The 17158-nt window shown below is 37.5% G+C and overlaps 1 protein-coding gene across 6 annotated transcripts in view; it reads right to left on the minus strand.

Moving 5' to 3' along the window:
* The window catches only part of STARD13 (StAR related lipid transfer domain containing 13), a 367001-nt gene that overhangs the window by 266310 nt on the left and 83533 nt on the right, over positions 1 to 17158 (minus strand). The window contains exon 1 of one of the 6 annotated variants that reach the window (XM_054701411.1): positions 2153 to 2178. The exons of the other annotated variants lie outside the window; for them this stretch is intronic. The gene's annotated coding sequence lies outside the window, so the exon portion shown is untranslated. Of the gene's footprint in view, positions 1 to 2152; positions 2179 to 17158 lie in introns of those variants that run through there. 6 annotated transcript variants of the gene reach the window in all.

Raw genomic sequence — 17158 nt, forward strand, 5'->3', positions numbered from 1 at the left:
GGATATATTTCACAAATCAAAATTTCAGTGAAATACCATCAAACTGCAATGAGATACCTATGGGAATGACCCATATCAAAAAGAGCAGAAACAAAGAGTGATGGTGAGGGTGCGGAGAAAATGAACTCTTGTGCATTGTTGGTGGAAATATATACTCATTCAGTCTCTATGGAAAACAGTGTGGAGGTGTCTAAAAATGTTAAAAATAGATCTGCCATATGATCCAACAATTCACCTTCTCAGCATATAATTGAAAAACATTAATTTGAAGGGATATATTCACTTTCCTGCTCATTGGAGCACTATTTACAATAGCCAGATGTGGGATCAACCCAAGTACCTAAGGACAGATGGGTGGATTAGGAAGATATGGCATATATACACAATAGAATACTATTAAGTTATAAAATAAGATGAAATCTTGTTATTTTCAACAATATAGATGAAACTGAAGGGGATTATACTAAGCAAAATAAGTCAGGAAAAAAATGAATATTGCATTATTTCACTCATATGTGGAATATAAAGGAATAAACAAATAAATAATAGATAAGATTAAACCAAAACAAGTTCTAGAAATATGACTGCAGAATTGAGACTACTGGATGGGGAAGGTGGTGGGGATGGGTGGAGGATGAAATGTGGAGGATTCTGGGTGCTTTGGTGGGGGGCATGGTACGGTAATGTAGAGCTGAGGAAGTGTGAACCTATAGCCCTAAATCATATACGATGCTGTAAACCAATGTTGCCTCAATAACAATGATACAAATTGAAAAGAAATAAAAGAAATGGATATGTTTCAGTATAAGTAAATAACATTTCAATAAAGCTGATTTAAAACAATAAGATAACAAGTTAAAAATTATGTGGCATATCAAAATGACAGAGACAAACTCTGTGCACTAGCAAAAGTGCACAGAGTAAGCATCAAAAAGAGAATAATGGCTGTAGATGCTTGAATTACAAGGGATATGTAAAAACACATTACTCCATAATGACATGTGTGCACACATGGACACATATACATCAATGCACAGAATTTATTCCACCACTAGTTCTTTATTCTTTACCCATTATTTATTCTTAAAAATCTTTTCTGTGAGCAATAACTATTTTAAAATCTGGGAATAGGTTTACATTATTAGGATCTTAGGTTTATAAAAATATTTTAGCTATTTTCTTTGCAAAACTTGGATGTAATTTTGAAAAGCCAAATTACACAAGCAGTTGCCTTGAGAATAGCCTTGCAGACCTCCACTACAGGGAGCTTAACTGACACATGCCCCAGCTGTGACACTCTGAAATGCATTGCTTCATTTGTGCAAAGGCCATGCATCCCATGAGCTGGTTCTAGTCAGTCACTGATTGTAGCAAGTTTACAAAAGTAGCCTGATCCTGAGGGACACAGGACTCTTCCAGAAGGCCGACTTTGGCTAAAGTTACACCCCAGTGGCCTTGAACTTTGATTAGATTTTATGAAAGTCTTCGATGCTTTCATCCAACTTTTTTCTTTCTTTCCTTCACTTGGAGTCAGATATGCATCATAGTTGGGACTTTTCCAGCTCCCTACCCAGTTTTTCTCATTGGCATTTTCGTCAGAAAAACCCTTGCAAGTTTAATCTCATCTTGATGACAATTTCATGGATGACAAGAACACATGCACAGTACAATATTTTATCATCTTTTATAGCAATCAAGTCCCTCTAATGGCTCTTAAGTTCTTATACTCATCTCTATTAAATTTTATCTTGTTGGTTTAAGGCCAATTTTTCAACATGTTAATATATTTGAGGGCCTCCCCTGGTGGCGCAGGCAGTTGAGCGCCACGCTGTGAAGCTGTCTGCAGCCTCTGCAGCGCCCATTCAATCACTGCCGGCCGGTGAGAACCCCACATGGTGCAGCTGACCTCTCCTGTCTCTCCCGCTGCTCCCCTCTGCAGTGTATTTCAACAGTCTGCCTGTTCTGTTCCCCGCTCTGTCTCTGGTGAATCTTCTCACCCTTCCACGGATTTGGCCTGTGCCCCAGTTCTTGTATAAATAAATAAATAAATCTTAAAAAAAATTTGGTTCCTTTAAAAATTATATATATATATATATATATATATATATATATATTTGCGAATCATGCTTCCATTGACTTTTACATCTATTACCTTTCCCATGTTTGTGAAACATCCAAAAAGCTTCTTCAACTTGTGAATAAAAATTCCAAACTGAAACAACCAAATAACAAATCTTTTCAGTCATGAAGTAAAATTCTATAAGAAGACAGAAACTCATGTTTTCATAAACCGAATAAATTTCAGTTATGAGAATAATAAATTATATTGCTAAAAGGCAGTATCCTCATAATCAAGTTGTATATCTCTTCCTACAGCATTTAGTACACAGAAGGTATTTATAATCACTATCTCTAAGACAGCAGTGACAGCAGAAAAATGTAGAAATAAATATTTGAAACAAATGATCTTCTGTATTTTACTTTAAACTATGAGTATTTCTGCTCTAATAATATTAGGGTGAGGAGCACAATATAAATATCTCAGCTTTTAAAACACTAATAAGTAGCTCCTGAGATAACTTTTAAAATTATTGTAAATTTTATTCCCATAAATTAGGATTTGGTGGTTGGCTACATTGGGTATTGTGATAGTTAAAGAAAAAACACTAATGTTATAATAATGGCAAATTTTGCCTGTGCTTCGATTTAGGAATGAGTGTTTAGAAATTACAGGTTTTCCAAACTAATAGTTTTAAGGACAATTTTGGCAAAAGCTGAGGCAATGCCTGGCAAGTAAGCAAGAGAGTAACTACTCTGAAAACATTTTTCATCATGAATATCCATGCTTATATTATAATTTTCATACTTTAGAGGATTCATTTTTCATTAACTCATATATTTTATGGAATTTAAAAAAAAGAAATGTAATAGGTCAGAAATAAACATTTCACAATAATTTTTGTCACTAAAAAGAGATTGAACCTACACATGACTTCAAGTCTGTGCCCCAATATGACATCACTAAAGAGTACTATTGTTGTATAAATACTCACCTTGAATATTTATTGAGGGTCATTGTCCCTCAATAAATTCCAATCAAATTAGTATAGATTATAAATTTTCTTAGTCTACATTTTTAGAACTCATGAAAATATTTTACAAAAAGTTCAATATTCTATATAAATTATGGTTAAAATTTGTTATCCTCTTGCTCCCTTAAATTCATCTATTATTCTAAGTGCTTGCTATTTATAGAAATGTTCTATTATGTGTTTCTTGTCAGCCCTCTTGAGTTATAGGTAAACTTTCATCATTAGTTTAGTAATGAGTGTTATTGAAGAGCAATACATGCAGAAGTTGGTAACTGCTGATTTTGTGTAGCTGAATTATTGTAGTAATGAGATATGTTGTTCCTGAAGAATGGGAAAGCCAATTCAATGGCTCCTGAAAACAGGTGAAGACATGATAGTACTACAAAGGACAGCTTGAAAAACAGATTCAAAGAGGCCAAAAAACAAAAACAAAAACAAAAAACAAAACACAATGAAAACCCAAAGAGGACAAAGAAGGAACTGGGTATCTGCTTACACAAACCTTTGCTTATCTGTTACTGTTATTTCCTTTTCCTTTTAAAGTGTGTGTGTGTGTGTGTGTGTTTTTTAGGAAAGAATCCAAAAAGGATGTGTTTTTCCACAAATAAGAAAGATCAAAGTAAAATGAGAAAGAGAGGGAAGAAAGGAGGGAGAGACTAATGGAAGAAATCAGCCTTTGAACAAAAGTGGTATGATTTTTTTTTTATACAGGAACGAGTACTTCTGATGTTTAGAATGCATGGTTGGTGACTTGGACTAGGTAGTGATCCAGAGAGAGAATCTAAGATATGTCCCTTAAGCTACCTAATGGCATGACTAAGAACAAGTCACTCTCAACAATAAAGTAGATCTAGGGCTGGGAAAACACCAAATGTGTGCACCCAGTTAGAACTGAACATTTTGTGAACTAATAAGGTCTGTGTAAGTTTCTCTCACCAAACAGAAATGTGAGAAGGAAATGTCACACCCTGCTGGGTAGAGGGGGATGTCAGAGGCACCTCTGCCACTTTTTCAGGAAGTGTTTGCCTCAAATGAATTCTGACAACACACCCCTCCCCCACTATGACCACCACTACTACCCTGCACAGAATCCTATCTCCTCCTTAATAATTAGTATCCATATGAGCCATGGTTTCTGATCAGAACAATACCATAACCCTCAGGTGGAATGAGACAGTAAGTAGGCTGTGAACCACTGCCTCAGCAAGTTTACTTTTCTCCACACTTCACATGATCATTCTTGCTGCTGGCAAGGCTCTCAGCTCTGCCAGGAGGAGCACAACTGTGTGAGTGGCCCCACCCTCTCATCAATTCTTCCCCTGCTCCCCTCACATGGTTGCTCACATATATGGTCTGCCCAGTGAGGCCTGCCAATATTCACTGTGCTCGCACTGCTCAGAACACTGTCTTGGGAGCTCTAAGAGATGCACAGGGCAGAGAAGACATGCTCTCTGTTCTGAGAACTGTTGAAGACTCTACCATTTTTATAGTCTGGCACTAAATACATATGGTCCTCCTTGTGACACATTTGTTGACACACTGATCTGGATTTAACGCAAGATATTTTGAAAATTAACACAAATATTGATAATTAATATGAGAGCCTCCCAATCTCTGAGTGCACAACAAGTATTGTCAAACAAATGATAAATATAAAGCTAGGTTGATGAATAGTGGATGGATTCAAAAGAACATCTAATTTTGATCTCACCACAATCATATTTCCTCTCTTACCTCAAATATCCCAATCACAAACTCTTAATGAACATTTGAGGGTCAAATTTTCTTCCAATTCTTACATTTCACCACTCAGAAAATAATAATAAAAATAGGTAATGCATATTAAGCACTAATACATACAGAGAATTGTGCTCATTACTTCATGTACATCATCTTGGCCAAGGTTCAAAAAGATCCTAAAAGACAGCTACTACTATTATCTATCCCCATTTATACAGATGAGAAGCTGAGCTTCAGGAGGTTAAGAACTTTCCCATCTAGCATGTGGCATAAAGATCACAGAGTTAATATGAAGGGAAACCCAAGTCTAATAACAAAAAGCCCTATTCTTCACTACTCCACATTGTTGTTTACCAATGCATATCTAAACAGACTTACACTATTTAAGGCTAACAAAGTCTTTCTGGACTGATTTAATACATAGAATCATGTTTGACAGAGCTTAAAAAAATATGTTGCTTAAAAAGCAAAACTGTATTATGCATATGCTCACTTTTCTATTTAAGCAGCATAAATCTTTCTCAGAGTTTTTGAAACATAATCAGTTCTCATTATTTATGATAAATATGTCTTATAAAGTAGCTGTTAACAGTGATTGGTGAGTGTTGAGCCACCGCTCCTAGGGGAAGTGTTGGCTTAGGTTTCTGTGGACCTCTGGTGACATTTTTGTCAACTAATCAATACATAATCTTTTGTATGTGTGCTTTTCCGTTTAAAGACACTTTATTTAATCTTTATTGTTGACTCATTAACTTGAACTCATGGCTAATAGCACTCTAACTCACATCAGAATGAACTCACTTTACAAACCTATTTTCTCTGTGAGGCACATCACGGCCTTCTTTTACTGAGGAACATAAGCTAGCAGTTCTGCATTACCCTTGAGGGGTGTTTTAAAGAGTGAAATCACCAACAGAAGTACAAAAATCGGACAATATGGCACTAACTTGACCACAAAAGGGGCACTTATTTACAGTATGAGAGCTGAAAAAGAAAGGTAGAGTATCTCCTGGTTCAGACTCAGCTGGGGACACATATCTCTGCTGTGGCATGTGCAGGAATGAAGCTCCCCCAGGTAAAGACTTTGAGGTTGCAAATAAATTTTAACAAGCAGATAAGTAGATGAATTCACAAATTTTGAATTGTGAATAATGTGGGTCAAATGTGTGTGTGTTTATATATCTTATACATAACCTAACCATTATGTATATACGTGCATACATATATGCAATACACATGTGCATACGTATACATACAGGTATATGCACATATATGCATGTGCACATATAGGTATGTTTGTGTGTGTGTGTGTGTGTGTGTATATATATATATACATATATATATAATGAGAAGGAAATCATGGCAGTTAAGCCAAAGGAAGGCAATGTGGTACTATCTTTTTCTTTGAAACACTACCTCAGAATATGGGTCCTCCCTATAATTTTGTCAAATTTAAACTATTCTCTAGCAACACACATGTGGAATAATTTCTTACATTCTGGCTACAAAGAAGGTATAAAGCCACTGGTCTTTGAAATTGTGTATTTTAACTCAGGTGAGCAGTCTGATGTTTTCCAGTATGCAAGCCTCCTTCAAGTCTGCTGGGAAGAACTGCTACCACGCTCCTTTTCTGCCTAGGCCATGTGGTCATTATCTGCCCACCACAGAAAAACCCCAGAACTCTGTTGTGCACTTGGTATTTATATGTAACTTATGTCGGGGAGGAAGGGGCTTCCAGTACCTTCAGATCAGTGCACCAACTGAGAAAGGAGGCATGCAGAACCCCACCCTGGACTTCTTGCACTTTTGCTTTTATTTTGTCATTTCTTCTTGTTATGAGTAATTTCCTCAGCAATAATCCCAGAAACAGCTTAATCATAATTGTCATGGTTAAGGGTGTCATTTCCGATGGAAACTATGCTCTTTTTCAGGGACAGGTATAGTTAAAAGCATGCAGAGGACTCCTGTCCCCCAAGGGGCTTTAGTATCTTTATCTCTGAACTTGGTTGAGCATCATTGTTTTCTCCAGTAGTGCTCAAGGGAGGAGCTGCATAGGAGAGCTTGGCTCTGTAGCTTGGACTATTACCTCCTTTGCCTGCAAGGCAAGTGGCAGTTCTTGCAGACAAAAGTTATGGGAGGAAATCTACTGTTAGAAAGTCATCACAGTAATGGCACCTTAAACTCATCCTATTCCTACAGAACCCACATCTGTGTATAAATTTATTTATTTTTATTTATTTATTTATTTTTAAAGATTCATTTATTTATTTATACAAGTACTGGGTACAGTCAGAAGCACGGGAGAGTAAGAGAATTCACCAGAGCCAGAGCAGGGAGCGGAACAGACAGACTGACGAAATACACTGCTGAGGGGAGCAGCGGGCGGCAGGAGAGGTCTGTGCGCCATGTGGGACCCGCATCCAGTGGCCGGGATCGAACCGGTGCTGCAGAGGCTGTGGGCAGCTTTGCAACCCAGCGCTCAACCGCTGCGCCACCAGGGAGGCCCCTGTGTATAAATTTAAAAGGTTGAATAACTTTTTTTTTTTTTTTAATATTTATTTATTTATTTATTTGTACAAGCACTGGGTACAGTCAGAAGTGCGGGAGGGTGAGAGAATTCACCAGAGCCAGAGCGGGAGGCAGAGCAGACAGAAGGACCGAAGTACACTGCTGAGGGGAGCAGCGGGCGGCAGGAGAGGTCTGCGCGCCATGTGGGACCCTCCTCCGGTGGCCGGGGAGCAGCCGGGGATTGAACCGGCGCGGCAGAGGCTGCGGGCAGCTTCGCAACCCAGCGCTCAACCGCTGTGCCACCGGGGAGGCCCAGAAAAGGTTGAATAACTTTAATCAATTAGTTGAATACAAAGTGAAAAGAAATCCAACCTCCAGTAAGAATGGTTACTGGCTGACCCTTTCTGCAGCCTCTCCTACCCACAAACTCAAAGAGCAGGGATTCTGGGTGCATTGTTTAGAGCCTCAACCCCGGATATTAGTGGTATGGAGGTGAATCTATGTTACTGCATTACTATTTTTTATTTTTAAATTTCTAATTGTGATAAACTGGATATAACATCTACCTTCTTAGCCATGTCTAAGTGTATAGTTTTTGTAGTTAAGTATATTCATATTGCTGTACAACCAATCACCACAAATATTAAAAGCCTATGTACATTAAGCAACTTTTTCTCTTTTCTCACAGTCCCTGGAAACCACCATTCTATATTGTTTCTATAAATTTAACTGTTTCAGGAATCCCATATGAGTAGGATCATACCGTATTTATCTTTTTTGTGTCTGCTTATTTCACTTAACATAATATTCTCAAGATGTATCCCTTCATAATCTCCTTCATTTTTTAAAGCTGAATGTATACAGAACATTTGTTTATCCATCTGCTAATGGACACTTGGGTTACTTCCACCTACTCCTTTATTTTAAAGTAACTAAAATCTTGTGATATCATGGTATGACAACATACTCCCTTGAAATGATGGTGATTATTATGCTGTCTTTAAACTTAGGAATTAAACCTATTTCTTGGAGATAAATGATCTGACCATGCTTACGTGACCCCAGCTCATTTCACCTCTCTCCTCTGTTATTTCACTCCCTCTTCTCTGGCTGTTTTTGTTCTTCATCCAACATGCCAAGCTCACTCACCATGAGGCCTCTGTCAATGTTGTTCCCTTTACTTGGAATGTTTCCTCAAATCAGATTTCTGGATAATTTTCTCTTTTCCTTGAAATTGCTGCTCAAATGTCACCTTATCAAAGAGAACTTCTGACCATCCTTTACCTATAGCAGCCAGCCCCAAGCTTCTTTTGCTTGATAATTCTTTAACAGTCAATACCCTGACATATATTTTCTTATTTTTATCACCTATTTTCCCCAATAGAATGAAATGTCAGGGGTATTGACTTTATTTTGTTCACCATTGTATTTCCAGTACCTAGAACAGAGTCTGAAAAATAAGAGGCCCTCTAAACCATTTTGAGGGTATTATTTATAAATCACTTACTATGTGCCTGATATTTTTCTAAGGGCTTTACAAATGTTAACTCATTTCATCCTATAACTATCCTAAGAGGCAGGTGCTATAAGTTCCCATATTTTATAGATAAAGAGACTGAGGACACAGAGACATCAAGTAACTCGCTCAGGGTCATCCAGCTGGCGTATGATGGAGCCATAGTGCAAACTCAAGCACTGTAGCCCCGGTCTGTGCTCTTAACCACTATGTCATGGGTGGCAGAATAAAGAAAATGATCCTCAAATTACAAATGATAGAGAAGGGGTTGCAAGTTTTCTCCTTCCTACTAGGCATCATAATGTTCTTGCCCAGTGACAAATTGTACTGTAAACTATTGATTTTATGGGGCAGAGGAGGGAAAACACATTTTTTTTTCCTACTGCCTTTCCCTTTTGCTTACAGAGAAAAGCCTGGCATAAGAAGTTACATTTCTCTTCATGGATTTATGTTCAGAGCTCAGTCATAGCTAGTAGAAATTAGGATGGTACCTGCCTGGCTAAATAGAGTCAAATTCATTTCAGAACATGGCAGGTCAAGATGTACTAACACCCACCGAGAAATACTATTTAGTCATTTATATTTACCATTCTTAATTGGAAGTACAAATACCTTGCAAAGAAATGAAGACCATCAGAATTTCAACTTCTCTTTCTGTTATACACAAATGTCAACATTTAGAACCACAGCCGTCTCTGTCTCCACTACATTCTCTTTATTGTTCAATTTTCTCTGTTTTCTTCATTTAGTGTTCTCTTTCTCCACTTTTCCCTGCTCTGTCCTTCACCATGTAGTGTATATTTGATAGATCATCTCAAAATTCCCCTAATACACTGCTTCAGTTGAACTTGAAAAACATTGAGGTGATTACTAATTTATTGCTGTCTTCTGCTAAGTGCTTAATGCAAGCTTAATAAAAATCAATAGCTGTGTGTGCCTCTCCATTGTAGGAATGTGCTTCTGATATATTACAGGTTAGGTAGTTTTCAAGAGATTTATTGAAAATATTCTAATATATTCTACCACCTTCATTTTATTGGTGTCACAGAAGACAATGGGAAGAGCAGGTACTATTCTCTCTCTTCTTTAAAATGTTGTTGTGAGCAAAGATGCAAGTCATATGGAATGGGGACATTTTGCCTGACCTCATAACATCCCAAGAGAATTATAGTCAGGATGCTAAGTACATTTCCAATTAAAGGCCTAGGCTGTAATCTTTTGTAGCTATTACATTTAGGCCCTACCCCAAAATACACTAATTTCTGGTAAAAAAGAAGAATTTGTCATTGACCTCTCCATTCGCAGTATCCACCAGTAATGCTTGACCTCTTGCCCCACTCTTTGTTGGAGGAAAGCTTTCTCCTACAAAAAAGGACCCCTCTAACGGATGGTTAAATTCATCTGCTTGCAGTAAGAGAGAACTAGACACTTTCAACAAATGAATTTCTATTTTTCTCCTTTCAAGTACTCTTAAAAAGAGTAGGCATCAGTTACTAAATCCACACAGAATACTTGAGTCCTCAAGCAGAGAGTCTCTGCATTCAGCACTTGATGTGAGACCTTGCAGGACGTGGCATTTTCCAGGCCCAGTACAATATATTATGCTCATTTTCAAAAGACATTTTAAAAAAAATTGAAATATGAAAGAAACTACTATTCAGCCCAGCAATTATCCTCCTGGACATTTATCCCAAAGAAATGAAAACTTAGGTTTTATACAAAAACCTATATGTGAATATTTAGAGAAGCTTTATTTTTGATAGATCCAAACTGGAAATGATTCAGATGATCTTCAATGGGTGAATGATTAAGCAAACTAGTAAATCCATATTATGAAATACTATTCAACATCAAAATTAAATGAACCTTTCATACACAAACATTGTGGCTGAACCTCCAGAGAACTCTGCTGAGTGAAAAGAGTCAATCTGAAAAGTTGTTATCATATGATTCCATTTATATAACATTCTAGAAATGACAAAATTAAAAAAAAAAAGAAAAAAATAGAAGTTATCAAGAGCTAAGGAGGGGTGATGGTGGAGGGAGATACAAAAAATATGAGTGATCCTTATGGTAATAGATTTCTATGTTTTTTTTTTAAGGATTTATTTATTTATTTATCAAGCACTGGGTACAGTCAGAAGCGTGGGAGGGTAAGAGGATCCACCAGAGCCAGAGCAGGGAACAGAACAGGCAGACTGACGAAACACACTGCTGAGGGGAGCAGCGGGCCAGACAGGAGAGGTCTGCGCGCCATGTGAGACCCTCACCAGAGGCCGGGGATTGAACTGGTGCTGCAGAGGCTTCGGGCAGCTTTGCAGCCCAGCACTCAACGGCTGCACCACCAGAGGAGGCCCTAGATTTCTATCTTGATGTTATCATTGTCAATATCTTTGTAACACCATACCATAGTTTGGTAAGATGTCATTATTGGGGGGAACTAGAAAAAGTGTTCATGGGTCCTTTTGTATTATTTCTTACATTTGAATCTATAATTATACCAAATTAAGAAGTTTAATGAAAACATTTTAAAGGAATGGAATACAAAGATAAATAAATTAATGGGAGATCAAGGAGGAAGAGGAAGAGAGAAAAGGAAGGAAGGAAGGAAGGAAGGAAGGAAGGAAGGAAGGAAGGAAGGAAGGAAGGAAGGAAGGAAGGAAGGAAGGAAGGAAGGAAGGAAGGAAAGGAAAGGAAAGGAAGAGGTGGGAAAGAGGGAAAGAAAGGAAGAATCCTAACTACATCAGCTGACTTGGTTGAGGTTTCACTAACAATTTTTTGACTGATGGGGATAGAAGTCACAAAAAAGATAACTACAATATTAAGACCTCATTTTTGCAACTCAGACAATGACATAAAAAAGTCTGGGAAAAAGGGCCTCCCTGGTGGTGCAGCGGTTGAGCACTGGATTGCGAAGCTGCCTGCAGCCTCTGCGTCGCCGGTTCGATCCCCAGCTGCTCCCCGGCCACCAGAGGAGGGTCCCACATGGCGCTCAGACCTCTCCTGCTGCCCGCTGCTCCCCTCAGCAGTGTACTTCGGTCCTTCTGCCTGCTCTGCTCCCCGCTCTGGCTCTGGTGAATTCTCTCACCCTCCCGCGCTTCTGACTGTACCCAGTGCTTGCATAAATAAATCTTTAAAAAAAAAAAAAAAGTCTGGGGAAAAAAACACATCAATTCTACAACAAACATGAGTTATCTTATGTGGGGTGAGGCAGACAGAGTAACTATGGGGGAAAGTAGGGAGAAAGGGATTACTAAAACACGATAAACAAGAGTAGGAAAAATTTTACTAAAATCATAGATATATGTGCAGGGAATATGCATAAAGAAATTAAAAGAAGGTAGCTAGAAATAGATATTTATCATCCATGACTATAATGTTTATTTATTTATTTATTTTTAAAAGAGGGAGAAACTACTTTTTTTTTTTTTTTAAAGATTTATTTATTTATTTATACAAGCACTGGGTACAGTCAGAAGCGCGGGAGGGTGAGAGAATTCACCAGAGCCAGAGCAGGGAGCAGAGCAGGCAGACTGACGAAGTACACTGCTGAGGGGAGCAGCGGGCAGCAGGAGAGGTCTGCGCGCCATGTGGGACCCTCCTCTGGTCCTCCTCTGGGGAGCAGCTGGGGATCAAACCGGCACTGCAGAGGCTGTGGGCAGCTTCGCAACCCAGCGCTCAACCACTGCACCACCGGGGAGGCCCCATGACTATAATATTTAGAAGAGTTTTATTGTAATACATTGTAATGTATGTAGTATGATTTCATTTCATCTAGACCAAACAACAAACAAAGCTGTCAACCTCTAGATAATGAATGTTGGGAGAGACTCTGCAAAGACGACAGTCAATAATGCTTTTCCTCCCTCTTTTGTTACACAGCAATAAATATTTGAGGCATGTTTATATGTATATAAATGCTATGAGAGAAAATACTGTGAATAAAAACTTATCTATCAAAAACAGTTGCTGAACAATGGCAGTAGAATGAGAAAGATGATTAACTTTTTACTTTATAGGTCTATTATATTATTTTGCTGGTTTCTGCAAGTGTGTGAAATAATTTCCTAACTTGAAAACCATGAATTAAATTTTCAAGAAGAGATAAAAATGTTCTATTTAGTTTTCTTTTTTGTTAGAATTGATCTTTGGAAAAGTGTTGTCTTCTTCTCATTTTATTATTTTCTGTTATTTGCTGCTGCATTCCCACAGACTCCACTTTCAAATGAGAAAAAAAATAGCGTATATTGTTGGGTTCATAAACAACTTTATAAATCAATTTCCTTAACAATGATATAGCAATGATAAATCTGCAGGAAATTTATCAGAAGCATGTGAAAATGATAATGATCTTGCTGTGGATTGCAGTTTTCATATTTATTAACTTCTCTATACACTGAATGCTTGACTTTGTTATGATCTTCCTGGATTTCTAAGAGGTCTTAAAATTCCTAATCAAAGTATTTTTCATTAATTCAATTCAATAGATTTATATTTAATAGTGTCCAGCATATGCTAGATAATATGCCAGATGCTTGGAGAAAGAGAAAGATTTTTCAAAAAGCAGAAGGAATTGAGAACAACTAGATAATGATCTAGTATAAAAAAGCAAAACATTTAAAAAAACTAAATAATGTGCTGGACAAAGTGGATTCCATATTAGCTGATCTTAAGGAGGACTAGGAGTTTTGCAGACAGACAGGATGGAGCACCATCTTGCAGACTGGAAGTATGTGAGGAAGTGTGGTGTGATGAAAAAAATATAGTTTGTATAGGTGAAGGGATCTGATGGAAAGTGAGCAGAAATTATGGAGGCAGCACAGTACTGAAATTAAGACCACAGGTTCTTTCTCAACAGATATATCAGTTCAGGGGGGGAGTGAATAGTTTTTTCAATAAATGGAGCAAATGGATATCTACATGTAAAAATGTAGAATTAGATTCCCTCTTTAGACTATATGCAAAATTAAATCCAAGTGCTCACTGACCTAAATTTAAGTGCTAACACTATTACACTCTTAGAAGAAAATGTAGGAATAAATCTTCATGACCTTAGATTAATTTAGGCAAAACCTTCTTAGACATAAATCCCAAAACATAAACAATAAAAGAAAAAAAATGATGAATTGGAAATCATCAAAATTTAAAAAAAAATTTACTCAGAGGATATCACTGTGAAAGTGAAAGACAACCCATAGAACAGAAGAAAATATTTTCAAATTATATATTTGATAAAGATTTATATTTAAGAATATATAAAGAGCTACTACAACTCAACATTTTGAAAAGACAAATAACTCAATTTTGAAATGTTTTCAAAAAAAATCCTAAAACGATTTTAACACATATTATAAGGAAGCTACACAAATGGCTAATGGGCATATAAAAAGATACTCAACATTATTAGGCATTGGGGAAATGGAAAAATCGCCATGAGATAAATATTTCATTGCACTGGGATGGCTAAAATACAAAAATGAAAACAATAACACACATACTCTGGTGCCAGACTACCTAAATTTCAATTTGGCCCTACCACTTACCAGTTTTGAAGCCCTAAATTGGTTAATCTCTCTGTACCCAATTTCTTAATCTGTACACTAATCTATACTTTAAGCATAGATCAAGGGAATCTTCAGAGGTGGAATTTATACTTGTCTTCAAAGACAAGTTTTTTTTTTTTTAAATAATAAATTTTATTTTTATATTCCCCCATACAATTGCAAACGCCCCATTCTGACCCCAATCCTTCCCCTCCCGCCCCCCCCCCCAAAAAGTGTCTCTGGTTCATAGTTTTTTGTTGATTTCGATTTTCACTTTCTTATATTCATTTTCCTGGTCCCTTATTTAAGTTTTCTAGATTCCTGCTATGAGTGAGACCATCCGGTATTTTTCTTTTTCTTTTTGGCTTATTTCGCTGAGCATGATCCCTTCCAGCGCCATCCATGTTGCTGCAAATTGCATGTGTTTATCTTTTTTGAATGCTGAGTAATATTCCACAAAGACAAGTTTTTATAGATTATTAGATGAAGAATTTAAAGGGAGGAGAAAGGAACTAACAGTTGTAGAGCATCTATTGGGTACTGGGGTCTGTACTAATCCTTCTCCTTTTTTTAAATATTTTTTTTGTGGGACCCTCGCGGGTGGCCAGGGATCGAACTGGCACTGCAGAGGCTGCGGGCAGCCTGGCAACCCAGCGCTCAACCGCTGCGCCACCAGGGGAGGCCCTCCTTCTCCTTTTTATTTGCAAAAAAAAATTGATTCTGAAGGAGAAGTGATTAAATGGCCAAGTAGGGGTTCAAGTACAGATTCAAGCTCTCTTGTGTCTGGTTTGTGTGTAAAGAGGAAAGTTTAGATGGCCAGAGCAGGGAGTGGAATGAGGTTTGAATGGCAGTGGGAGGGGGTGGGGGCAAGAGGCATTCGGCCTGCTTAGGACTATCATAGCTAGACAAGGTTTCTGGACTTTATTCTATGGGTGATATGGAGCATGGAATTACCTATTAAAAACAAACAAACAAACAAAGGCCATAACCAGTGGAGATATGGATATATTTCATATGTAAAAATCCAAATTAGTTTATTTCTTTTTTTTTTTTTAAGATTTATTTACTCATACAAGCACTGGGTACAGTCAGAAGCGCTGGAGGGTGAGAGAATTCACCAGAGTCAGAGCAGGATGCAGAACAGGCAGAAGGACCGAAGTACACTGCTGAGGGGAGCAGCGGGCGGCAGGAGAGGTCTGCGCGCCATGTGTGACCCTCCTCTGGTGGCTGGGAAGCAGCCGGGGATCGAACCGGCACTGCAGAGGCTGCGGGCAGCTTCGCAACCCCGCGCTCAACCGCTGCGCCACCGGGGAAGCCCTAGTTTGATTATTTCTTATAGGGATTTTGTAGTTACTCAAAATAGACACTGACAAGCTTGTTTTAGTGAATTTTTCATTAGAGATACTCAGTTTTCTACCACAACTGAAAGATGACTTTTAAAGATGAATTGAAATCCTATCTGAGTCTAAGAGTTTGTTTATTTGAACTGCTGATTGTTACCAAATGACAGATTGATGTTGATGTGAGTTTTGGAGCTAAGAATAGATAATAGAAGCCTTTGAGTCTCATTAAAACTTTCAAAAAAAAAGAACAAAAATTGTCTCACTTTATACAAGAGCGAAAAGGAAAACCATCATATATGTAATTATTCAAGTGAGATAGAGAAGCATTTTGTACTCATTTATTTGATGGTAGTTTTTTTCCCCTCTACTAGTTGTGTAGGAAGCCTCAAGTCTCTCATATATGTCTCCTACTTTCAAAGGCATCAACAAGCAGAGAGACCAGCAGGTATTTAAAGCGTTAGGGGACTGTCAGAACTGGCTCACCAAGGTTAGTATTATGCAGTTAAACAAACAGGTCACAAGCATCTACCAGCCTATTCTAGGCAATACCACAACCTGGAGTTATGCTGCTAGATAAGCGTACATTGGGGAAAGTCCAGAATGCAAAGGTGTTCTTTATCTTGAAGCCATTGGTTCTCATGGGAGATCTACATTGACCAGAATGGGACCACTCTAGGGAAAAAAAATGAGGGAACTACAATTTATTGACTATCCTGAAAACCAAGAGACCAGCCTGTGAAGAATTGCCTTGCATTCCATGTGATTTCCAACCTCCTAGCATGTAAGTTATTACCTGAACTTCCAAGACTAGATCCTAATCCCATTCTACATACAAATTGAAAATGTTTTTACATGGTTTTAATATACACTGAATTTTACATCAAGGAAACTACCCTGTAAATTATAGAAAGACTGATTCTTAGTTTTATCTGGTCTTATTTTTATTTCATCATTTTTTTAAATGTTAAATGTTATCATCTATCTTTAAGCCATTTATTTGTTAGTTACTTAGGCTATTCAGTACTGTTTGCATGTATCAACTATACCATTTCTCTGTAGCTTCTTGTAGTAAGCAGAACTTCTCTTCCTAATCCAATGTTCTGTGGCCCATGGAGGGAAATAATCTCCAATATCTTGTAAAATATGAGACTGACCATATACATTGACAGTGGCAGAATATAAAAAATGGAGATGGATTTTTGCTGATTTTTTTTCCTATTTCTTCTAATGCTGTAACATATGGAATTAATTATTGTGATGGTATAAATAAGTCATTTGCAAGAATATCAAACTTTCTCATTTTCTCCTTGTTAACAGGCAACAATTCAAACAATTTGTATTGGTACCTAATTTTTAAGTAAGGTTATTTCCCTCTGCCTTTTATCAGATACTTATAAGTTTAGTTGCCATTACTCA

The sequence above is a fragment of the Talpa occidentalis genome, unplaced genomic scaffold, assembly GCF_014898055.3.
Source record: "Talpa occidentalis isolate TD23 unplaced genomic scaffold, MPIMG_talOcc4v2.1 talOcc4.5, whole genome shotgun sequence".
Classification (NCBI taxonomy): Eukaryota; Metazoa; Chordata; class Mammalia; order Eulipotyphla; family Talpidae; genus Talpa; species Talpa occidentalis.